The sequence below is a fragment of the Crocodylus porosus genome, unplaced genomic scaffold (assembly GCF_001723895.1).
Source record: "Crocodylus porosus isolate Cpor-Errol unplaced genomic scaffold, CroPor_comp1, whole genome shotgun sequence".
Classification (NCBI taxonomy): Eukaryota; Metazoa; Chordata; order Crocodylia; family Crocodylidae; genus Crocodylus; species Crocodylus porosus.
The window spans coordinates 73,903,149-73,925,247 of NW_017728886.1; the positions used below are offsets into that span (position 1 = coordinate 73,903,149).

The 22,099-nt window shown below is 39.9% G+C and overlaps 2 long non-coding RNA genes across 2 annotated transcripts in view; one reads left to right on the top strand and one right to left on the bottom strand.

Annotated features, from left to right (window-relative positions):
• Window positions 1-7,590, bottom strand: part of LOC109311042 — a 47,881-nt gene extending 40,291 nt beyond the window's left edge. Inside the window, exon 1 of the long non-coding RNA XR_002101386.1 lies at window positions 7,449-7,590. This is a non-coding gene — a long non-coding RNA (uncharacterized LOC109311042). The remainder of the gene's footprint in view (window positions 1-7,448) is intronic.
• LOC109311028 overlaps window positions 1-22,099 on the top strand; it is a 100,029-nt gene that overhangs the window by 76,076 nt on the left and 1,854 nt on the right. Inside the window, exon 3 of the long non-coding RNA XR_002101374.1 lies at window positions 9,258-9,295. This is a non-coding gene — a long non-coding RNA (uncharacterized LOC109311028). The remainder of the gene's footprint in view (window positions 1-9,257; window positions 9,296-22,099) is intronic.

Here is a 22,099-nt window from a genome sequence, read left to right on the forward strand (position 1 = left end):
AGCTGACTTCCTGCCCTTTGGGCAGGGGGCTGGACTCGATGATCTCCCGAGGTCCCTTCCAGCCCTAATGTCTATGAAATCTATGAAATAGCTTTACATAATTTAGGAAAAATAATGCAGATTTAAGATTGACAATAATAGTTTCCAAAAGCAAACAGTCACACCTCCTAATTTTAAGTGAGAAAGAAGTGAGAGGAGATATATAAAGATGTAAATCCTAGATTGAAGAAAAAAATTCTCATTGCTACTCCCGAAGAAAATAAGGATGACACTGCATATAACAAATAATAATTAGCATGTAGCACCTATGAGCACTTGCCATCTATCAGGTGCTATCCAATGCCAGCGCAACTGTAATCCATGCATAGAAACTTCAATTTGCAAAAAAAAAAAGGGAAATTCAGTGTTCTCTTTTGCAGCTATATGTCAGGTTTCACTTTTGACAGGCTGTAATAGAAAACGTTTTTTCTGAATCTTTCCATTTTCCTGCTGGATGGTCCTGTAACCAGTTTCTCCTCCTCTCCCTTCCTTGCACAGCTATCACTCTTTTAAGTGAATCTGATGGGTCTGAGAAGCCAGACATGTATGGTGCCAATTACCATTTTCACTGTATTCCATCTGCTTTTCCCTTGTCTTCATGCCTGAAAAGTTTCCCTGCTTCTCATATAATCTTAGGAGAATGCCTATTTACATGAGGACATGTGACACAGATGCATAACTTGACTATATTACTCCATTAACATTTGCCACTATAGGAAGTAAAATGTTCACTACAATGCAGGAAAGACCTTACCAGGGGACTTAGGAAGCCTGAACGAAACTGAAAGTTGAAACTGAGCAACACTGCTTGTGACTGCTGGCTTACAGTCCCCTCACAAGGGTTTTCCTCCCAGATTAGAAAAACACCCCCCCCCAATAAAAAGATACCCCAAACCAACCCTCAAAACTTGACAGAACAGCTGACCATAAAGTGAAAGGAAAAAGAACATCCGTGCTGTCTCTTGTGGGCTTTACTCAAACAAAGAGCCTTGATGACTTATATATTTAGAATCAGATATGTGATCAAATACTTTCTTCCACAGGACTAAAAGAGACTGAGAAAAAGTTATCCAAATATATAAGAACTGAGGCTGGGGCCAGGATAACACCCATCCTTAGAGTTAACTGAATTATTTAATGTCTTGCAAGTAACTTGTTCCAATTCCTTCGTTTACTACCACACAGAAGCAGGACAGGATACAGAGGAAATGTACAAGTGACAAATGAAAGAATGCCTAGGCTACAAATCAGGGAACTCAGGAGCTTTTCCTCAAGCCACAAGAAAAGAGAGAGAGCATGTGGATCAATGGACAGATTCAGAGGTCTACTGGTTTTATGATTCTGGACAAGTCAGTTTTCCACTCTTGGTCTGGTTCCCCTCCTAGAGCAATGAGGACCTTATTATTTCTGGGGATGCTTGGTGTTTCTATTACACAAATAATACACAGGGATCCAAGTTTTCTATTTCCCATAGTAAAATGTGGCTTTTCCCTTTAAACGAGAAAAACACAGGTTTCTGCCTCTGAAGCGGGTTTCCCCTTTTGCAAACAGCTTCCTGCAGACTGGCATAGCTCCAGCCTGTGACAGCCACTTGCTAAAGGGCAGGAAATCGTAAGCCCTGTCTGGAGCAGGCAGGGCCTGAGAATCTGAGTCTGCCAGGGCTGGTTCAGACTCACTTTCCCTCCTGCACCCATTGGGGTAAGTAGGGCTTTTGAGGGCTGAGCCCCAGGGGTGAGGGGGGGGGCAGCTGGGGACCCCCTCCAGAAGGGCTGGTAGTGGGGCAGTGTATCCAGTGAAGGTCATGTGGCCAGGGGGCTGGGACTAGCAGGGAGAGCTGACAGGGTGATGGGGGGGGGATGGGCAGAGGTCTGTGGGTGGCAATCACCTTGTCCTGCTCTGCGGTCCACAGCTGGAGCAGGTGTGGGTTGCCTCATTCTGCTGTGGCTCATCCCAGTTGGGCTGGGGCTCGGGAAGCTGCCCAGCTGGGGTGGCAGTGGCAGCAGCTCAGTGTGGCCTGTGGCTGCTGGCAGGTCTGTTGGGAGGCAGTGGCTGGGGGTGCACTGCACAGCAGGGCACAGTGAGGGGAGAAGAGGACTGGTATGGCTAGCCTGCATTCTGCCATGCCCAACCCAGGGCTTTGTCAGCCTTGCTCACCCCACGGAGATCCTGGTCCCAAGAACCACTTGGGGAGTCAGGGGAAGTGGTGGAGGTGGCAGCAGGATCTATGTGTGTGTGTGATGGGCTGGGGGTGGCAACAGGGGGAGGTGTGTGTATAAGAAAGATGGTGAGAGGGGGGGAACTCCAGGTCCCGAGTGAAGGGCACTGGCAGGGCTGTGGGGACTGTGGGTTGGAAATGAGGGGCAATGACAGGGGCAGGGCACTGGCATGTAAGTGCTGCTCAGTGCCACAAAGCAGCTATGGAAACACCTTCAACTGGATCCACATCCTGGTGAGCTAAGGGGGCAGGGAGAGCTCTGATTTTCTATGATACAAAACCTAAAAATCAAGCACCAAAATATATAGGTATTTAGAATGTATTTTATTATAGTGATTGAGGCACTGATAGGCTTCTAAATTGCTTAAAAACTGTAAATATATCAATAAAACATTGTGTTCATCTGATACCTATATATGTAAAGGCCTTTAAGCCTTGTTGTAATTGCAAAAACCCACATTTTTAAAATCAGAGAATTTCGGGTTTTTAAACAGAAAAACAGGATTCCTGGTAATAAATAATTTCTCATGTCATCTATTGAGAGGCAAAACCTAAATAGGGCTAGTAACCCTCAAATTAAGAAGAGGTATGGCTAAGTAAAAGAGAACCCAGATGCCATGGCTCTGGATAGCAGTTGCTTCAAACAAACTGATTTTAATTCTATCCAGCAAACAAGATGCAGTATCCCTACATGAATACACTGTGGGCACTTCTCTACTGCAGAGGTACAGCATCTCCTCACTGGATTGCTAAGGAGAGTGCCACCCCCTCTCTCTTATGTTATATGCAGTTAGTATACACATTCTGGCCTGCCTCATGCAAACTCCCCGTGTCAAACAATCCACCCGTTCACAAAGACTTTCGGCAGTAACTCACTAAAAGTTAATGATATCTGTTATAAGATTGGGGGAAACATTAGGTTAAGATTATATAGTAACATTGTATCTTGGTGTGCCCACTCAAAATTTCTGCTGGTCCCATGGCTAAGGAGGGAGAAAGAGATCCTTGTTACAGATCTGGTTTCCACTTTTCCTGTTTTTCACTAGAAAGGTGGCAGATCTTACTCTCTTCGCTGCAGGAACAGCATATGTTCTCTCCTCAAAAGTTCCATCTGACATTTATAGGTCCATTCCCCTGGCACACACTGACTAAGACCTTGTAGCTGTGCCACCATGTGTGTTCTCATCAGGTTGGCAATCTACTGACAATTTTGTCCAGCCAACATAAGATTCTGGTTATGTTACAGACTTCTTTCCCCAAAAGGCTAGGTTGACCTAGCCACTTATAACTAGGACACCCATCCCCATGCAACATTTGATTTTACTAAAACTGAGGTACTGAACAGTGGAAAGGGAGCCAAACGCACTGCAGGACTGAGTTCTGCAAAAGCAACTGCAGATTGAAACCGGACCCCCCACACTACAAGCCCATAAGAAATAGAGGAAGCATCTCTCAGTCAAGGGGGCTGCAATAACTTCTGAGTCCCTCTGAGCCTATCAATGTTAGCTCACTCTCATGCAAATGGAGTTTCTGTCAACCAGCTGAGTGAACCACATGGGAACCCTGACCTTGCTGGATGGTTATTAGATAGAAACATAAACTGAGGTGTCACTAACACAGCTAGCCATCTTAAAAGCAACAACATCTGTTCACTTGAATCTGCAGGGGGGTCAAAACAGTATGTAAAGTGGTGTCTCATGCAGATGACATCTAAATAATAATAATAATAATAATAATAGCTTGAACATAAGTGCAGCCAGAGTTGTTTTACAAATGTAGGAACTCATTGCAAAAAAATGCCAAGTTCAAATATAATCGTGTAGCCAGTATTATGCAGAAAGTTTTTTGGCCTTCACACCTACATATTAGAGAAAACCAAGATATGACTTGACTCAGTGGTTAACTGCTCTAACAAAAATAGTAGAGTGTACTTTGTCTTTGGTAAGTTAGGTATTTTCCCACCAATCAAATAAAGCCATGTGAAAGCTGAGAAGCAGAGAGCTGTTTTTAATGCTCTAAGAAGGAGATCAGAGAATGTTTGATGCATTTAATGGACTTCTAGGCTCCAAAACAAAGTGTACAAACACCTTTTGCATAGCAAATTTATGGTATACAAGGAGAGGAGAGTATATACAATAGAAGAAGCATATTTGGACATGAGTCCAAATTATTTCTACCAAAGTTTATAAATGTCTAATACACCATAATTCTCAGACTGAAAAACAAATAGAAACTCTGGAGATGATGTAGCATTTTTGATTAAAACAGATCATAGGGTAATTGTCTGAGCAAGCAAAAATAAGTTAAGACACATACTTGTTTCCCACTACCTAGAGAGTCGTCCAATATCCAGACATGAGCAGTTGCTTGTAAAATGGCATTATAGCTGCACTATACACAGATGCTAGTAACATATAGTAAAAAAATCAAGGCAGTGTGAACAGTCTGTAAAGAGAGTAGCTATAGGAAATTTTTTGCAATGAGTGCATAAAACCATCTTATTAACTGTTTCCAGATGAGATTCTATAGTGACAGATAAAGCCATTGCATTTTCAGAAAACCTAGGTACCAATTCCACAAGGTACTTAGGTACATGCCCAGCTTTAAGCAGGCATGCTCATGAGCATACAGTATTTAAGTACCTTGTAGAAGCAAAGCCTAGCAAGGCTTTTGAATTTGCATGTGTGTGTGCATGCTGACACTTAAATGCTGCCGCCTCTTAGAGGAGAATCCAGCAATGGTTTAACAGCACAGAGTGACACTTCATAAGAGGTCACAAGAGGATGTGCATAAAAATACCACACTCATTTGACTCTCCGGTCAGAGAGCAGGTAGGCAAGATAGTTACCTAAACTAAAATGAGGCCAAGAGACCAATTGTTAAGAAACCTGCAAAATGACCATTAATGACCACACATAATTAGGGATTTCATGTTAGCTCCCAACCAAGGTATGGCACTTTCAACAGTACAATGCTCTCTAAGAATGCAGGCTGATGCATTGGTACAGGACTGATTTAGATGGAGGGGTGCCATCTGTAAAATCACAGCCACCACATCATGCAGTTTCATCGGTTTCCATAGCAATTTCATTAATCAGTTTTAGTTTTAGTTTTGCAGTATCTGATGAGATCTCAGCATGAACTAGTATTACTTAGTGCAAGTATTAAATAATCTGTTCAACTGGAAATCCAAGTGCAGACTTATCTATGCATATGTCAGAATCATTATATATGGGCTATCTGCCACCAATGCCCAGATAAGGTCACAAAAAAGTTTCTTTTATAAAAATACTTTTCAAGCATTTCCCATTGGGAATAATTTTCCCTTGCTTAATCTCAGCCATATGCAAGCAGTTTTAGGAAGTTAAAAAGGAATTTTCTTCAGATTTGGAAAGAAAATGCAAACCTTTTTTCACTATTGTGAATGTTTCTTTCTTTTCTGTGATAATAAATGCCTCCATTCCTATTTCCCTCAACTGTCAGGTAACAAACTGCACTTCAGTCCTCATAATCCAGCTATATTCTATTCATTATTTTCTGAGCAGCTGCAACATTTGTCCTTATAAATCAGTCCAGCAGAGGTGTTTTACCCTCTCGGCACCAAACATTCAGTTTTCTCTCTTCCACCAAATTACACGAGTTTTAGGTTTCCTGTGTATGGTGTATACTTGTCCCCAAATCAGTGAAAGATTTAAGGCCCAGCATCTCATGAACATGCTATTCTTGAAACCAAAGTTTTTGTACCATTTAAAATGAACATGAAGGGCACATCTACATATTGCCCGACAGCGACATGGCAACTCACAATGTCACCATGCAGTACACTACAGCAATATAGTGATCATGAGGGTCTACATGTGATTGCCAGCTATGTTACCATGGCAGTACACTCCCCAGTTACAGTACAGCACTGTGGCAATGTAGCAGCAAAATCTAAACATACACTATGTGCACGGGGCAGTAACTACCTGTACTGTACCATGCTTTAGTAGAGTGATTCCTAACCCTTTTTTTGCTGTAACCTGCTGCTGGGAGCGGAGTGCAGCAGTGGCCTAGGGGTAAGGGTGGGGGAGCTTCCGGCACACAGCACAGCTCATCCTTTGTGTGTGGCGCCACCAGCATTGCTCCCATGACCCTCATTTGGGTCACAACCCTACATTGGGAACTGCTGCTTTAGTATTTCCAAAAGGTAGCAACTCTAGCAACGTTGCTGTACAGTGACATGTAAACGTGCCCAAAGTTATTGTTTTTCATCTCAAAAGGGGCCAACAGAGCAGATGCTAAACTGGGGTATCAGGATGTCTCTAAACGCTATTTTAGGTAAGTTCAGAAGTTTTTAATCTCTTGGATATTTCCTGTCTCTTCTGCATCCTAACTCATGATAGCAAAGCAGCTGACTCTGCAGGGGAAAGGATATGCAATTACTTCCAATCAGTAATGGCAAATAATTTTCTCAAACATTTAAAAAAAACACTTCCCTGTAAATTCAGTGGCATGTACACAGTGCATTAGATAATGTAGTACATACAGCCTTCATTTGGAATGACCTGTATAACTCACTCATAGCCTTGCTACTTATGCTAGTAACATTTTATATCACACTACAGCATCTTAAGTACTTTCTCATGCACACATATATATGCAGATACAATCTGTGTAAATATGTGGGCACACACAGAAGCTCAGTTAGGTATAAACTCTTGATTTTTAAAAGTAATTCAGAACATGCGTCCTAAAAAAAACAAAGAGTATGTTATTGGTATATACAAAGCTCACTAAGTTGGTGAGTATATACTAGTGACAGCAAATGTGGGTCACTGAGTGTGCAGACACAAAAAGTGGCAATTATAGAGTTTAATGTAACAGAAGTTACATAAAGTAACTTAGTCTGTTTAAAGATTTAAATCTGGAGTAAATGAAACTTGCCAAATGTTAATGCAACTGATAAATGTCAAAATCGATGAGGAATTACACATGCTAGTGAATGAACAAAAACTAGCTCAGATTAAGTCGTAGATAAAAAGATAATGCCAGATTGCTCATAGCTAATTAGCTGGACCATTAATGGAATGCCTGAGACTTACTTGATTACTAAAAGCACAATCTATCTGAAAAAGAAAAAATACTATTTGCAGAGGTCCATACTGATTCCCCAGGAATATGTTTCTGGCAACAAAATGGAAGATATACTTACCAGGGAAGCACTGAGCCAGCTGCTAGAACATAGGAGTGCCATGTCATCTTAGTACCAAAATCATGCTGATTCCTTCATGCAGCGTCATTTGTTTTTAAAACTCAATGAACATCTTGTACGCCAAGTTGATGATTTGATAGAGAACCTGGGTAAAGAAAAATATGTAAGTACCTTAAACATATACAATGGAAATCTCATCACATAAGCCTGCAGGAGACAAGTAAACCACCTGTTATCAGCTGCTTTGTACCTTAATTTAAATGGAGTTCTCATATTCTTCTAAACATGGGTGAAAACTAGATGCCACAGGCTTGCAAAACTTTCTATGAAAGGCTACTAGATGCACACCCCATGTGGTTACACTTAAAAATTTCATCTGAAGTAGTACACAATAAAGTGTACTACTTCAGATGAAAATATCTAATTGCCCGTCCTTTAACATAAGATAAGACTAAAAAAATCTAAGGACAATATTTTACTTGGCTTTCCAGTTAGCAAATATATATAGTTTTGATGAGTGCCAGTGAAAGGCATCTGAAACTTTGCTGAGTCATTGGGAAAGGATACAAGCAGCTGGAATGAGAACTGATTGTCTCTGAAATGTGTGAGCCTCCTCAGAGGGGAAACACATGGGGTACTGGGTTAGGCTTTGAGCAACATCAGGTAGAGATCAGGAACAGCTCTGAGAGAGCAAAAGGCCAACAGATACACAAGTAACAGATATTATTCTAAGGCAGAAAGGTAATTTCACTTATTTTTATACAACTGCATCTTTGAAAGTCTCTCTGCCATTTGCCATTGTCACTGAGTACCACTTCTGTGAGCTGCAAGGCATTTTTCCTGAAAGTAGAAAGTAAAGCACATTTGGTCTCAGGTAAAAGTTCTCTCACAATTCTGAGTAATCAGTTCTGTCAAAAATCAGGATTAAATTATTGCCCTAATTCAATGTTGTCTTGACAGTCTTGAGGAATGTCTTATTCCTCAAATTGGGATCTACTTCAGTGCAGGGATCAAAAAACTTCCTGTTCCTTATATTGAAAATTGCTCCCCTAAGAAATGAATTATACAGTAGAACAGTGTTATTGCACTCCTTGGAGAGAGACCCCGAGTCAAGTCAATACACTGAGATTAGACAGGTTGTGACAATTATTTTTACAAATAGGAACCCTATGACATAAGTTTTTTAATTGCAGTGAAGATGCTTTACTTTGGAGGAAAAATAATGTGTTTTTTGAACCAGGATAAATACACACAAGGAAGAAATCTGTGTTTTTAAACCTTTTATTCAATCATTTGGATGACAAACATAGGAAGACAGATTGAGGGTGTACTGTGCTGTGTTTTTTGTACCAGGTAGACAGGGAATTCGGAGGTTGTTTTGATGTTAAATACCCAGGCATTAATTTATTAACTCAGAAAATGCCTGTTTTGTAAACAAACTGACTTTACTGAAATGAGTTACCCTGCTGCCACAGCAATCAGCACCCGTATAACTTTTTTAGCAGATATATTTTAATAAAAATCCATTAAAGTTTAAATGCACAAAATGTATCAGTGTTGGTTAGGTAGCAAAAACACAGAAATCTTATGGAGAACCATCTTTATTGGTAATCGCTTAAAGAGTTTTCCAGTGTGTATGTTAAATATTGTAAATGTTCCCATGCATTTTTAGGTACATGCACATTATATCTTATTTTTCCAAAAACAAAAAATTCAGAGCTTATTAGGAAAAGAATTTTCATATCACTTTATATTTCAAAGGGTCCAAACATCTTTTCTCATGTTCTACCTTCTTTTCTACTTGCTCAGAAAGCTGTTAGCACCTAGGACAGAGACCTAAAGCACAGGTGAGTATTTTTAGCAACTAGCTGCATATCAATGCCTAAAAGGCATCCATATGCCACATATAGTTTTTATTGTCCTTTGCCAAAAAATTCCCCAGGAACTACATTTTCTTGCCCCATCAGTTTTCCTATTTTGAAATTTCATGTATTACAAGTTTTTCTTTTTCCTATGAAATGGCACCTCTGATCCTCTGCACTGAAGTCAGTGTAGGAAGCAGTGTGCTAGATGTGCTGCACTACTTCAGAAAAAAAGCTTTTAGGAATGTCACTACTGCTGTGAAAACCATTTTCATAACCTTTGCAGAGAAAAGATGATTTACTGGCTGATAGTTTAGTAACAGTGGCATCTACACATGCACTTTACTGCAGAATAGACTAATTAGCTGTGGAGTAAAGTGTCACTGCCTATACGTGTGATGGTATTAGGCCACAGTAAACCAATTAACACCACCCCAAAGCAATTAACTGACATTAAATGCATGTATAGACACTGACCATGGGCATAGATTGTATCCCGTTAGCCCAAGCAGCAGGGGGGCAGATTCCTGCCTGCCACCTAGCCCTGCTCTTTCATCATCCTTGTGCTCCAGCCAGCCCCTCTGCCACTTGACACTGCCACCCACTGCCTGGGGCAGAGCAGAGAAAGTGGCCCTAGTGTAAACTGCTGTGCCCCAGCTCAAATTGCTGCTGTCCCGGGTGCACATGTAGATGCTGTGCCCAGGAGTAGTTTACTCAACCTTAAGCTTCTCCAGAGTTTATTTCTTAGAATTAATTGCATGTGTAGATGCACCCGGTATGTCAAAATAAGATACAAGTTTTTTTATAATACAGGGGAAACACTGAAATCACAATTCATCACACTGATTTCATTGTCCACCTAATGTCTACTATGCCCACACTTCTATAAATTAAAAATGTGTGTGAAAAATACACTTTTCTAATGGTCTTTTCCCTCTTTTAGTCAATCACTGGTATGCTTTGTAATTTCCTTAGCTCTTCTTTCTATGCTCTAGAGTTTGTTTCCAATGCTGTCTATGCATTTTGCATTAAATGATCATTAGGAGATGTCTCCCAAATAGCACTGGGAAAAGAACCTATTTTTCCTCCCCTTCCAAGCAGGCTTCATTGGGCTTTACAGTCAGGCTCCATCTAGTATGCTTGCCCTTTAATCCCATGACTAGAGTCCCTTCTACCCAGTTTAGTTCTTTGGTTGGTGGTTAAGTCATTCTCCTGAGAAATGGGAGCTGTGTATTCAATCCCCTCAGCCTGAGCAGAGGCCCAAGACCCAAGTCTTTCACTTCCTGGGTGAGAGCCCCACCCACTAGGCTGCTAGACCAATGATAATTAGGTGGCCCTCCTTCAAACTAGCTTATGTAAATGGATTCCCCTTTTGGACCATTTGGATCTTGAGATTATGGAATCATGTGATGTCCACCGTAAGTCAGCATTTCCTATTGGCTATATGAAGGTGGCTCCCGTCTCTCGCTTACGTGCTCTGGCAGTTGTATATTGCTTATCAATGAAACAAGAAGAGGGTTGTGCGCCATCCTCAGTGGAACAGGATCGCTGTCCTTAGGTGACATACACATTTTCTGGATGAGCAGCTATGCAAACCAAGGAGTGTCTGGCAGAATCAAGGTTTCAGTATTTTTACAGGAAAACACAATTTCTATATTTTTCCAGTCACTAAATGAAGCTGTGAGGGCTTGGTACTTTTTGAATATTACTTTTGCTTTGTCTTATCTTTTTTGTATATTCTGCAAACAGCAGGCACATCTGTAAGTAATAATTCTTTTCCCATTGCCAATGACTTTTTGTGTTATAAAACTATCCTATACAATCCTGAACCTTAAAGTTCTTGAACAGAAAGAGAAAGGAGACAGGAGAGTTCCTCTTCTTCCAAAATTCCACTACAGTTTACTTAGATGCTTTTAGAAAATGCGAGCATTTTAAAAGGCAAGCTTTAAGCCTACAAAATGGAGAAAGAGAAGAAATACACACACCTACACATTTGATTTTAAATGATGAAATCTTACCCATGAAAATAAATAAGGTATATACATCAGGTAGCCTGCACTATATCCCTCTTGTCCCATTAATCATATTTAATGCAAAAGTCTAATAATGTTATCTTTGGTTCCAGCTTCAGCAGCCTATAATTTAATGTAAGCAGTTTTTCAGTGTGTGAATCAGGTACTAGTGCTGTCTTTTTCAACCTCTTTTGTGCTTCTAAATTAGAAAACCCAAATGTCATTTTTTTCAGATATGAAACACACTCAAGGTCACCATAAAATAATACAGCAATTAACTTTTTTAGTAAATTGCTGTATAGTGGTGAAATATAGTATGTGAAGAAGTGGGTAAAACACTTAAAACTGTTCCTACAACTGACAACCCATACCCAGACCAAAATGACAAAATGCAGTTCCAGAGGCTCCCATCCAATGAACATGGAAAAAAAGATTTTCCTTTTACTAATCTGCTAGCTGGTTTAAAAAACATGCTTTACCAATATGTACACAGACTTGTACTTTGATGGCAGTACTAGGAAGCTCTTTCCTGTCTCAAAAAAGGAACCCTATTTACTCAAATAAAATTTCTGAATTTTCAAGGAATCTTTATCAAGTAAATAACAAGAGTTTTACAGATGGTCTAAATTTTCCTAAATGATGTAAACTGTGAACAAAGGAAGGAAACTGTCCTCCATTAAAAAAATTAAAAATGGCAAGGAGGAAGCCAGCATTTTAGGGCTTTAGATCATTAAGGATTATAAAATATAAAATTATCCCAGTACTGACCCTTCTCTAAATCATCCTAGATTTTTGTAATTTGGTAAAATTAAATATCTTATCAGTACAAGTGACTAAACAATCTGGCAAAGATAAATGATCTATTTATCTGCACAGAAATCAGAAGAGATATGCATAGTAAGTGACACAGTAGGTACAATTATAAAACCATATTAAAATAATGTTAGTGTCCTGATATATGACAAAAACAAGGAATGAAGAACTGAAGCTGGAAATTATATCAATATTATTTCTGCACAGTCTACATCAGTCACACAAATGCTACTTACCTAGCTCTACACACGTATGCTACAATCAAAGGCAATGATGGCAGGATTTAAAAAAAAAAAAAGGTTTAAATGGAGAGAGACAAAAATCTTTTTCCCTTGAAAATGAAGGCATCTGAATATGCTAATATAGTTCTCTGCAAGTGCTGCATCATGGTGAGTGGGCCAAAAGAACTGTCTTATTGCATTGCTCTCTGTTGGCCCCTTTGGGTATTAAACGGCCATCAACTGCCACAAATGTAAGCATTTTTTCAGTTTTTATACCTGCAGCAACAATGTTCCTCTCCTGGGCACCATGCCATCTTGAATAAGCAATCTACAGAGGCAGACTGGATATATGGCAATGGGCCATGCAAATAACTTCACTCCTGCAGTCACCAAGGATAAAACTACCATCAAGGCTGGAACAAGTAGCTGGCAACAACTTGCTCGTTTATGTCCAAGAGTCCAGCAGCACTGCATGTGTGCAGGACAGAGGTTACCTCCTTACCGCATTTGCTCAGGAGTGGTAGAGAGTGGGAAGATAGTGCCTTCATTATATAAATACATGCTTATGGGCACAAGAGGATAACCACAGCTCCTACTGTATTAAGTAGAGTCAGGTACCAGTAATATGGAGATCAGCCAGTACGACAGCAGGCTCCTGACAGAATAAAGCAACTGACTGTAGAGGATTACTAAAACAATAGAAGTCAATGAGAGCAGCATTTCTGTTGAAATGGTGAGTACTCATTTCCACAGAAAGATCCCAGTGAGACTGATTTTCATGCACAAGAGACTGCTTCTTATATCAGACATCTTCCCTACCCTCAATGGTGTATGAGTTAGTGAGAGGAACACTAAATATTGGGCCTTTGGGTGTGCATTGCGCAATTAACATCATTAGACTTCTCCATATCCAATGTAATCTAACCCTTGCTATTGTCACATGTCAATGCTCTATTATCTGAGCCTGAGAAGGGGTCATTGTGGTGTACACAACAGGGCTGACTACACTTGTCTCGACTGCATTCACTGCCTAACATCTAACACCTATTTCAAGACAAGGGATCAGCAGTACATAAGTACCTCAAAAGTACACTTGCACAGATGATGCTCTGGAGGATAGATCAGACATGTTCCATATGAATTATCAGGTCTGATTTAGAAGTACAAAGGGAGGGGAATGGGAGATTTAGTGTCCAGCTGTCATGTTTGTGGAAGCAAAGCTAGAGATCCTGTGGGTTAAGAAAACCTGCATGAAATCTCAGTCCTGGGTCAGGAATCAGAAGACAGGAGCCTTAACTTGCTAGTGTTGTCCAGAGTCTGTGCAGACTGGTTAGGGACAACTTTCCCCACAATAAGGCCTGAAAGGTTGAAGACCAGAAGAATCATAATCTGCATACAGGTCTAAGGAATTATTTTGGCTTACACATTGTGCAGTAATGAAAGGGAATAACTGCCTTTCCAGGCCCTCCCACTGAGTTCTTCTCCTACATGTTATGTGTGTACTGTCACAGATAACAGGCACTGCTCAATACTCATTGTCCTTTGATCTAAGAAGTAACATTGCTGAACAGGACTTTGTCTAAGATTCAACTATATTAAAGTTTTACTAGCGCAATGAAGTCATATATAATTGCTACACACTTCAATGGCTCCCCCCAGTTCTCAAGATATTTGTCAAGAAGTAACAAAATGTTTCCAAACTACATTTTCATACAGAGTCAGCAAATGTTCCTAACATCTGTGACAAGCCAAATAATCTGCAGTCGCTGCTATAGCATTCTCTGGTATCTTACTCCCTTGCTGAAACCAGGTCACGTAAAACAAGCAGCTGGGAAAAAAACTGCACACCAGCTCTGCACTGGTAGTTAAAGAAAGAACAGAAGACATGATTCTTCTGCATGCTGTTATCAAAGGTGCCAGTGTTTTTGTTCACTTACTGAAATGAGTCAGCTTGAACTGCTTTCATTTTTTAATGTGACTTTTATCTGTCATAAATGTTCTTGTCAGTACACTGGTAGGTGTTAGATGTTCAAGCTGCACTGCCAAAGAGCTGATCACATTGTCTCACTCTGCAATAAAGTAAGTTACATAATTTTCAAGACTATTACTCTTTACTGACAACTCAGCAAGACAGACCAGTTCCATTTCAGTTTCTTGTCCATCTGGCCACTGGTTCAGTTCTGTTCTCCTTTGACTTAAGAGTCATAAGACAATAGACTGAGTCCCCAGCAAACAGACATAGGTTGTAGCATTCTGTATTGGGAAATACTGCATTTACTCAAAACCAATCAGCATGGGGGAAAAAAGCCTTGCTTTGGATTTAAGTACCAGCCTGGGGTAGATGGCAGATCAGCTCTGGGCTAGGGGCTACTAGGAGTTGAAGAGAGAGCTAAGCCACTGCCTGTCCCAAGCCAGAATGGCTTGTTTAGCAAGGGAGGGGATGTGCAGCTGGAGAGAGCATGTGGGAGACCACTGGTTGGGGGGGGGACCTACAGCCTGCTCCACTACCCCTTGCTCCCCTATGTCTGTACCTGTCCTCCCTCCCTGCTGTACTGTGAAGCCTGCCCTCACCTCCTGCTCCCCTTCCCCCATACTTTCTGCTCCAATTCCTGTCCATCCAGCCCCAATGTGGACCAATTGGGAGCTGCCACTGCTTCTCCATGGCCAGGCTGGGGCTGGACTATGGCTCCTGACTGCCCCAGAGGAGCAGAGCTGCAGCAAAAGTTAGAGAGTTGGGGGTGGTAAGGGAATGGGATGGGGCAAGCACAGGGGGGAGCACAAGGTGAGGGGGGCAGGGAGTGAGGGCAGGCTCAGGCACAAATGGGCATGTGGTGGGTGGTAGGCAGTGGGGGACAGGCACAGACATGGGGCAACAAGGGGCAGGAGAGCAAGTGGCAGGGGTGTGGCCCTTTCTCTCTGCTGTTGCTTTCCCCTACACAGCAATGGGGGGTGGGGGGGTATTGGATGAATTTAAGACAACCTTCCATTAACCAGAGTCTATACAATAGAAAATTATAACAAAATTATAATTTTCCATGTATAGAATCCAGTTATTGTGGGAGTCGTCTTAAATTCAAAGTTGTCTTGGATTTGGGTAAATAAGCTATATTGTCAGGGGTTATCCCCCCTAGTTTTAACTATTTGTTTTAACCATCAGGTCAATTACTCTACCTTATTGTTACTAATGAACTGAAATAATGAAAATAGATTTGTACTTTTCTTTAGCATGTATTATTACATGAAAATATATGCAGTGGAAACATTAGAGCACACATTTGCCTGTATATACAAACTGGCTAATTCTTCACTCTTTACTACTGTAGGATACAAAGTCTGATTGGTTTAATTTTGTTGTTTATTTAAAATACTTAAATAGGGATGTTCTGAGCTGTAGCCTTGATTTATGAAGGTATCTAGTTATGGTGACAATGTGTATTGTTATTCCTAAAATTGAGGCATATATACCTATAGGCAGAATTACAAAAGAAGAAAGTTACATGTTCTGGGGCTCCATGCCTTAAGTGTCTCCATTCAAGTGCAATTTGGTCCAGATTTACAGTAGCCTACTGATACGGAGGGAGGTGCATAATCCAGGTAATGGGTAGTGTGTCTGGGACCCTGACCTTCTCTAGCAGTTAGACAGCATTTATCCAGTCCCTTGCATTCCTGACTTGTATGATGTTTATAGTCGGGTATTCAGTGGCATAAAGCTCTATGTAGCCACAGACACAAACCCACTCCTAGTTCAGCTGGCATAAAGGTCTACCGACCCCATGTAATTTTCTGTATTGTTTACACACCACCTTCATTAGAGGCAGGGCTGAGCCTCAGCCATTAGCTCTCCCTCTCTTCCTGCTGAAGATTGTTGAAAGCCTTTTTATTAGCTTCTTTGTTGCTGCATTTTACTCATTTAGCAAAACTGACATATTTTGCCTGTTCTTATTGTGTTATACATTTTTGTCCCATCCTCATCTGAAATGAAGTATTATGCCATGAAAAGTCAACTGTCTATATTTATTATAAAATGAAGAGTGTCTTACATACAGCATCATAATGTTCTAAAACAGGGGCGGTAAGGTGTCTTAGACAAGGACCAAAAAGTTATCTAACTATACCACCTCTGACCAGAGTCCTAACTTGGTGTGAAAGAACAGAATCCCATTGTCAAAAAAACCAAATTACCTTTAGAATAATTTGACCTTCAGATATTTAAAGATCACCACAAGACCTAAAATAATGTTTGCTGGAGCAAAATAGAGCATGTGAATACTTACAGACAGAACAACTGAAGGGCTGAAGACAGGCAGGGAACTCGATGAAATTGTCTTGACCACATGTTTCCCACAAATTGACCAAGCAGGCTTTATTAACTTGCACACTGAAAAATGAGCCAGTCAGATGCCTTATACAAGGAAGTATTCTGATACTGAATATCAAAGAATAACTCAAGCTTACCTTATACATATTCCTGTTGATCTCTTATTAAAATGCAGATGTTATGGGCGCAAGCAGTAGTTAAGGGTTCGAGGGCCTTGCTATGTTCTAGCCCAGGTGCTAAAAGTCATAGCTTGACACACAAACATCTAGAACATCACATGCACATATTCATTTGGTCAGACCAATACTGAACCACATACTACAGATCAAAACGAATTATGAGGTGACTAGAGTGTATAAATGCCTGTTCAAATTTGTTCTATGACAACTAGTCTTTCCAAACTGTTCAGGGTCCAAGCCAATAAAACCAGGGTGAGGATTTTTGTATTGGCTTATATTTCTGCTGGCAGAAAAGGCCAAAGGCAATTGGAATTTGAGTGAAAACCTGTGATCTTGAAGATTTTTCCTTAGGAAAGTCTTTATTTTACACTATTATGCATAATGCAACTTGGAAACAATAGAGAGGGTCCAAAGGTGGCTGGCAAAAATAATAAAGGGCTTGGATGACAAACCACATGAGGAAAGGCTGAAAGAAAAAGAAGCATGTTCAGTTTGTGGCAAAGGAGTTTAAGAGAGAGGTGTTTCCCCTCTTTTCAAGGAGTAGGACAGGGAGTAGCAGCTTGAAATTGTGGCAAAGTTGGTTTAGATTAGATACGAAAAAAACCCAAAACTTCTTACTGTTAGAGCAGTGAGGCAGTGGAGTTAACTGCTTAGGGAAGTTGGGGAATCTTCTTCATTGGAGATTTTCAAGAAAAAGTTGGATTATCATTGCACAGGGATGTTCAACGAGTAGCAATGCTTGGAGTTTGCCATGAAGAGCCACAGTTGGAAGCCCCCCCACTACATGCATTGATTGGAGATCCAAAGAACAGTTCTGCAATGCAGAGTGGGTGGAAATTAGAGAAGATCTTGCTCAGCATCAGAAGATGTTGAACAAAGTGCTTGGTTACGAAAGAACATTAAGGAGCTGAGACAGTTTATGGAGAGTCTAGGGGACAGAAAGGGAAGTTTTGGCTCTCTAGTTACAGGGCTTGCAGTTCTAAGGTTGCAGTGCAGAGTGAATGGTGTTTTAATTTTCCCCTGCTTCTGGGCTTTACTGGTTGCCACACAGTGCTAGGAAGGATCTTTCCCCTCTACTTTTGCTACAGGCACTAGGGTTCTTCTCCCCACCACACAGACTTCTTCCTCAGCTTTAGGTGTTTGTTGCAGTCAAGGCTGGGGATATTGACTGGTGTGTGCCAATGGTCCTGCTGGAATTAGAAAACCTGGAGGTTCCTGGTTAAGAGCATTTTGCTTCTTTGCTGGAGGTCAGTCTCACCACTGTGTTTGGGATCTGAAAGCAATTTTACCCCATGGTCAGATTGGCATGACTATGGGGTTTTTTTTTTCTTCCTTTGTAGTGTTGAGGAATAGTCATCTTCCTAGGATCTTTCAAGTTATTTTAACAAGTAACAGTGACATAAGACTGTGCCATCATCATCCTGTAGCAAGTTAAGATATTGTTGGTGTTTGGAGGCATTGTGCTTAGTAGTTGTGCAAAGGGTTTGTTCATGCAGTTTTAAGAATAGGTTAGAAAAATGTGTGCATAGAATGGTTTTAGATAAGCATGATCCTACTTGGAGCAAGGGGTTAGACTAATGCTCCTGAGGTTCTTTCCGGGCCTACTTATCTATGATTCTATAACAAGGAGTTGCACTTAACAAGATAAAGAAAAGGAAAAGGTCAATGATGGTTTTCTGTACCAAAAGAGAAATCTGATTCAGCACAGTTGTCCCTAGATGGAAGATACCAAATTTACTGTGTTCCAAATACCACACAACATTATTTTGCCATCCCTGAATACTTTCATTCACCACCTTGATTGTAAGAACCACTTTGGGATGGCTTGTGGGGAGAGGGAGAGGGAGAGAGAGAAAAATACTATAAAGATCCAAATACTCTTTTCAGAGCTTTTAGTCACCAGCTACATACAACCCACCTTGAGCTATCAGAATTAAAAATAAGTTGTATGTTAGATTATTTTAGCAGGACTCTAAGTCCTTAGATTCTATATTTAAAAAGGAAAAAGGCATTTAATTGAAGTTTTACCTTCATGTGACCCAGTCATTCTCATGCTCCTCAGGCTACCATTCTCATGCACCCATAGACAGAATTCAGAATTTGGCAGAATACAAGAACCAGCCAAATCCTTTCTCCTGCAAAATCCCTTTTGCTAGCTAATGCTCTTTTTCTTTCATACATATCTCAGCATCTTGTTCTTTGAAACTCATTTCAAGTTGCTTCTCAAATGACAACTGAATCTGCTTTATCAAAGACTTATCTCCCAAGCTTTTTGTTCTTTCCATTATACAATCCCTATATGCACTGGCTGTATATGTTTCAGAACCAGATGACTTCCATCCTTGCAAACAAACCCAACAACCAGTTGCTTCCACATCCTGTGAAAACTTTATTCCATACCATGCACATATGCATTCTCCAATTCAGTTCTTCAGATATTCCAAATATCCTACATTTTTCCTCAGTACAAGTTCATATACTCTTCACTCTCAATTTTTTCCCCACTGACTCCGTTCTAGGCTATGATTTTAGTTTCCATTTTCCCTAGCAGAGTTCCCTAGTGCTACAGAACTGGTTAGTACTTGGTATGATTTTTCATGTAGTTGCCCTATGAACTCCTTCAGATCTGACTGCTTGCCTACAGAGCCTTATGTTTTGGGAAAATAACTCAGGAACACCACATTTACACACTGGGAGAGAGCACCCCAAATCACCTTCTGCAGGTCATGGGGAGAGGAGTTTCAGCTTCTATATTACTATTTCCTTTTCTTTCATATTGTGTATGTTTCAATTACAGAAGTACAATCCCCAGCATATCTTGAGAGCAACCAAAATTTTAAACACTGAAATTAAAGGTCCACTTAATCATCTCCTTTAATCAAAGACGGTAGAAGATGAACAAGATTTGGATAGAGAGCAAATCAAGCCTTTATCTCTGCAGCTGGTGAACCGGTGTGATTATTATGCCCTTTCTAGCTATGTGTGGCTAAACAAAAAGAAGCACAGATACTGGTTTGAAGTGGCTGTTCAGTTCTTATTATCTTTTTCTTTTGGAAGTGCCTACAGGGTAGAAGAGCTGTTAGTACTAAAAACTCATCCACAGCATCTCTAAGTTAGCACTGATTTTAACAAGTACTTTCTTGAAAAGAGCAGTAAATAGCATCCTATAATATTTTGAGCAGGACCAAACTTTTTCATCCTGTCCATCAAAGGCAGAGTTGATCCAGCACCTACTACTATGAGAGGATGCTGAACTTAATATTTTTGATATATGACTACATTTTGCCCTCCGTATTTCTACTGCTCTTTAATATTAAAATGAATACAGTATTTAAATTTTTAATTTGTTAATCTCTGAAATATAAATCAAACAATCTACAATAGGTTGGTTTTCTGACTAAGGGTGGTTCTTTAATTAGACTGAAGTATTACAACACTTGAAGTTAACTCATGCTTAAAAACATGAAAATTGAAAAATGATAACTAATGGGATTCACAGATTATTTCCTTTAAAAGTATGAAGTATTATTATGCACATATACCCCAAGGAACTTTTCATAACCACATTAAAATATCCCTCTTAACAGCATAAAATGAGAACAAATTCTCTTGAACTGAAAGACGAATTGTGAAGCTTTGTTTAAAACATGTAGTAAAGCTCTCTAATGTTTACAGAACAGATCTTCAAAAAAGTGATTCCAGTTTTAATGACTAAAACAAAATATTTTATTTCCTCCTCCTGACTCACAAATTTAAGATGTTGTGTTTCTCCTGCAATGTTAAATCTGCCTATGGAAAACTCAGAGGGTGTACTGCTGTTACCTTAAATGAGACAATTAATAGCAATGCAAAGAAATTAAGCTCTGCACTCACATCTTGACATAAATAACAATGAAACAAGTTTTCAAATATCTGTCCTAATGTAAAGATGTTACGAATATATTTAAGCGAATAGTGAGATTCTCAACCATAGTGCTATGGCACCCAAGGATGCCATGCAACATTAGCATTGCTAGATGTGCAAACATGATTAACAGGATAAACTCAGATTTCAAATAGGAATCCAGGGCATCTAAAACATTCTGACCTGTTGCGGTCTTTCCAAGTTCTTTGCAATAGAAGAATTGCTCTATTATTTTTATGGAGTTAAAAAGTAAGTGAAAACTAAGAGCTGGAACTTTGAGGAGTGCTTTCAGTCTGAAAACATTGAAAATTACCTGTTTAGAAACTTAAACAGATATTACAGATGCTTACAATTTCTTTTATATGCTTCTTACTGCACAACATAAAAGAGCATTTAAAAAAAATTAGAAAGATTTCTGGAAGTTTCTATACTTTTTTGCATGTACATAACCTGTAGCGTCGTATGTGTGTGTGTACACACTAGATATTTTAGGCAGACGTGGGTGTTTCAAGGCTGCACGGCTTGATTTGCCATGAAGCTGTGACAATTACCAATGCAAATACACACATACAGAACATGCAGAGCTTGGGCCTTACTTCATGAAAGGCCACCTCCTAAAGGCTGTTTAATTTTTACTGTTTTTAACTTGGTCATGTACATTTTTAACATATCCCTAATTATATTTTTACATAACATGCAAAACTCCCTCTCTTGATATATTTTGCCAATATCTTAATTGGAAGAATTCCAGGTGTTGTGTGTAAGCTCTTTTGGATCTGATGAAAACATATATGGATTGTTCATCAGTATACTTGATTAAAAATGTAATAACTTTAATGGAATTTTACACACACACAAAAGGGAAGATTCCTGAAACCCTGAAAAGACTCAAGAATTTCACTGAGAGCATCGATTTTTCAACTTCCCTTTAAATCCTCACAGATGCCAAAATGTACTCAAAATCCTGAAAACTATACTTAATTATATCGAGAGTGCTACTTATTCAATAGAAGAGACCTCATCTTTTAAACTTTCAGTCCCGAGTATAACGGACCCAATTCTGAGATTCTGGGAATCTGAAGTAGAATGAAGTGCACTTCTTCAATGTGGGTATAAAACAATATAAAAATAACTCATTTTGGGAAGTGGTAGAGAGAGATTGATTCCTTCTTTGGAAAGATTGCTAGGTAATAGGCTATCTTGCCTTAAGACATGTGATACAGGAAATGGCATGGCCCAAAGACCTAATAAAAGAGAGAGAGAGCCCTTTCCCTAAGTGACCTGCTGAAGAGTTACTTAGGTTGTTAAAGGCCTTAATGCCCAACAGCTGCTTCATGGTCTT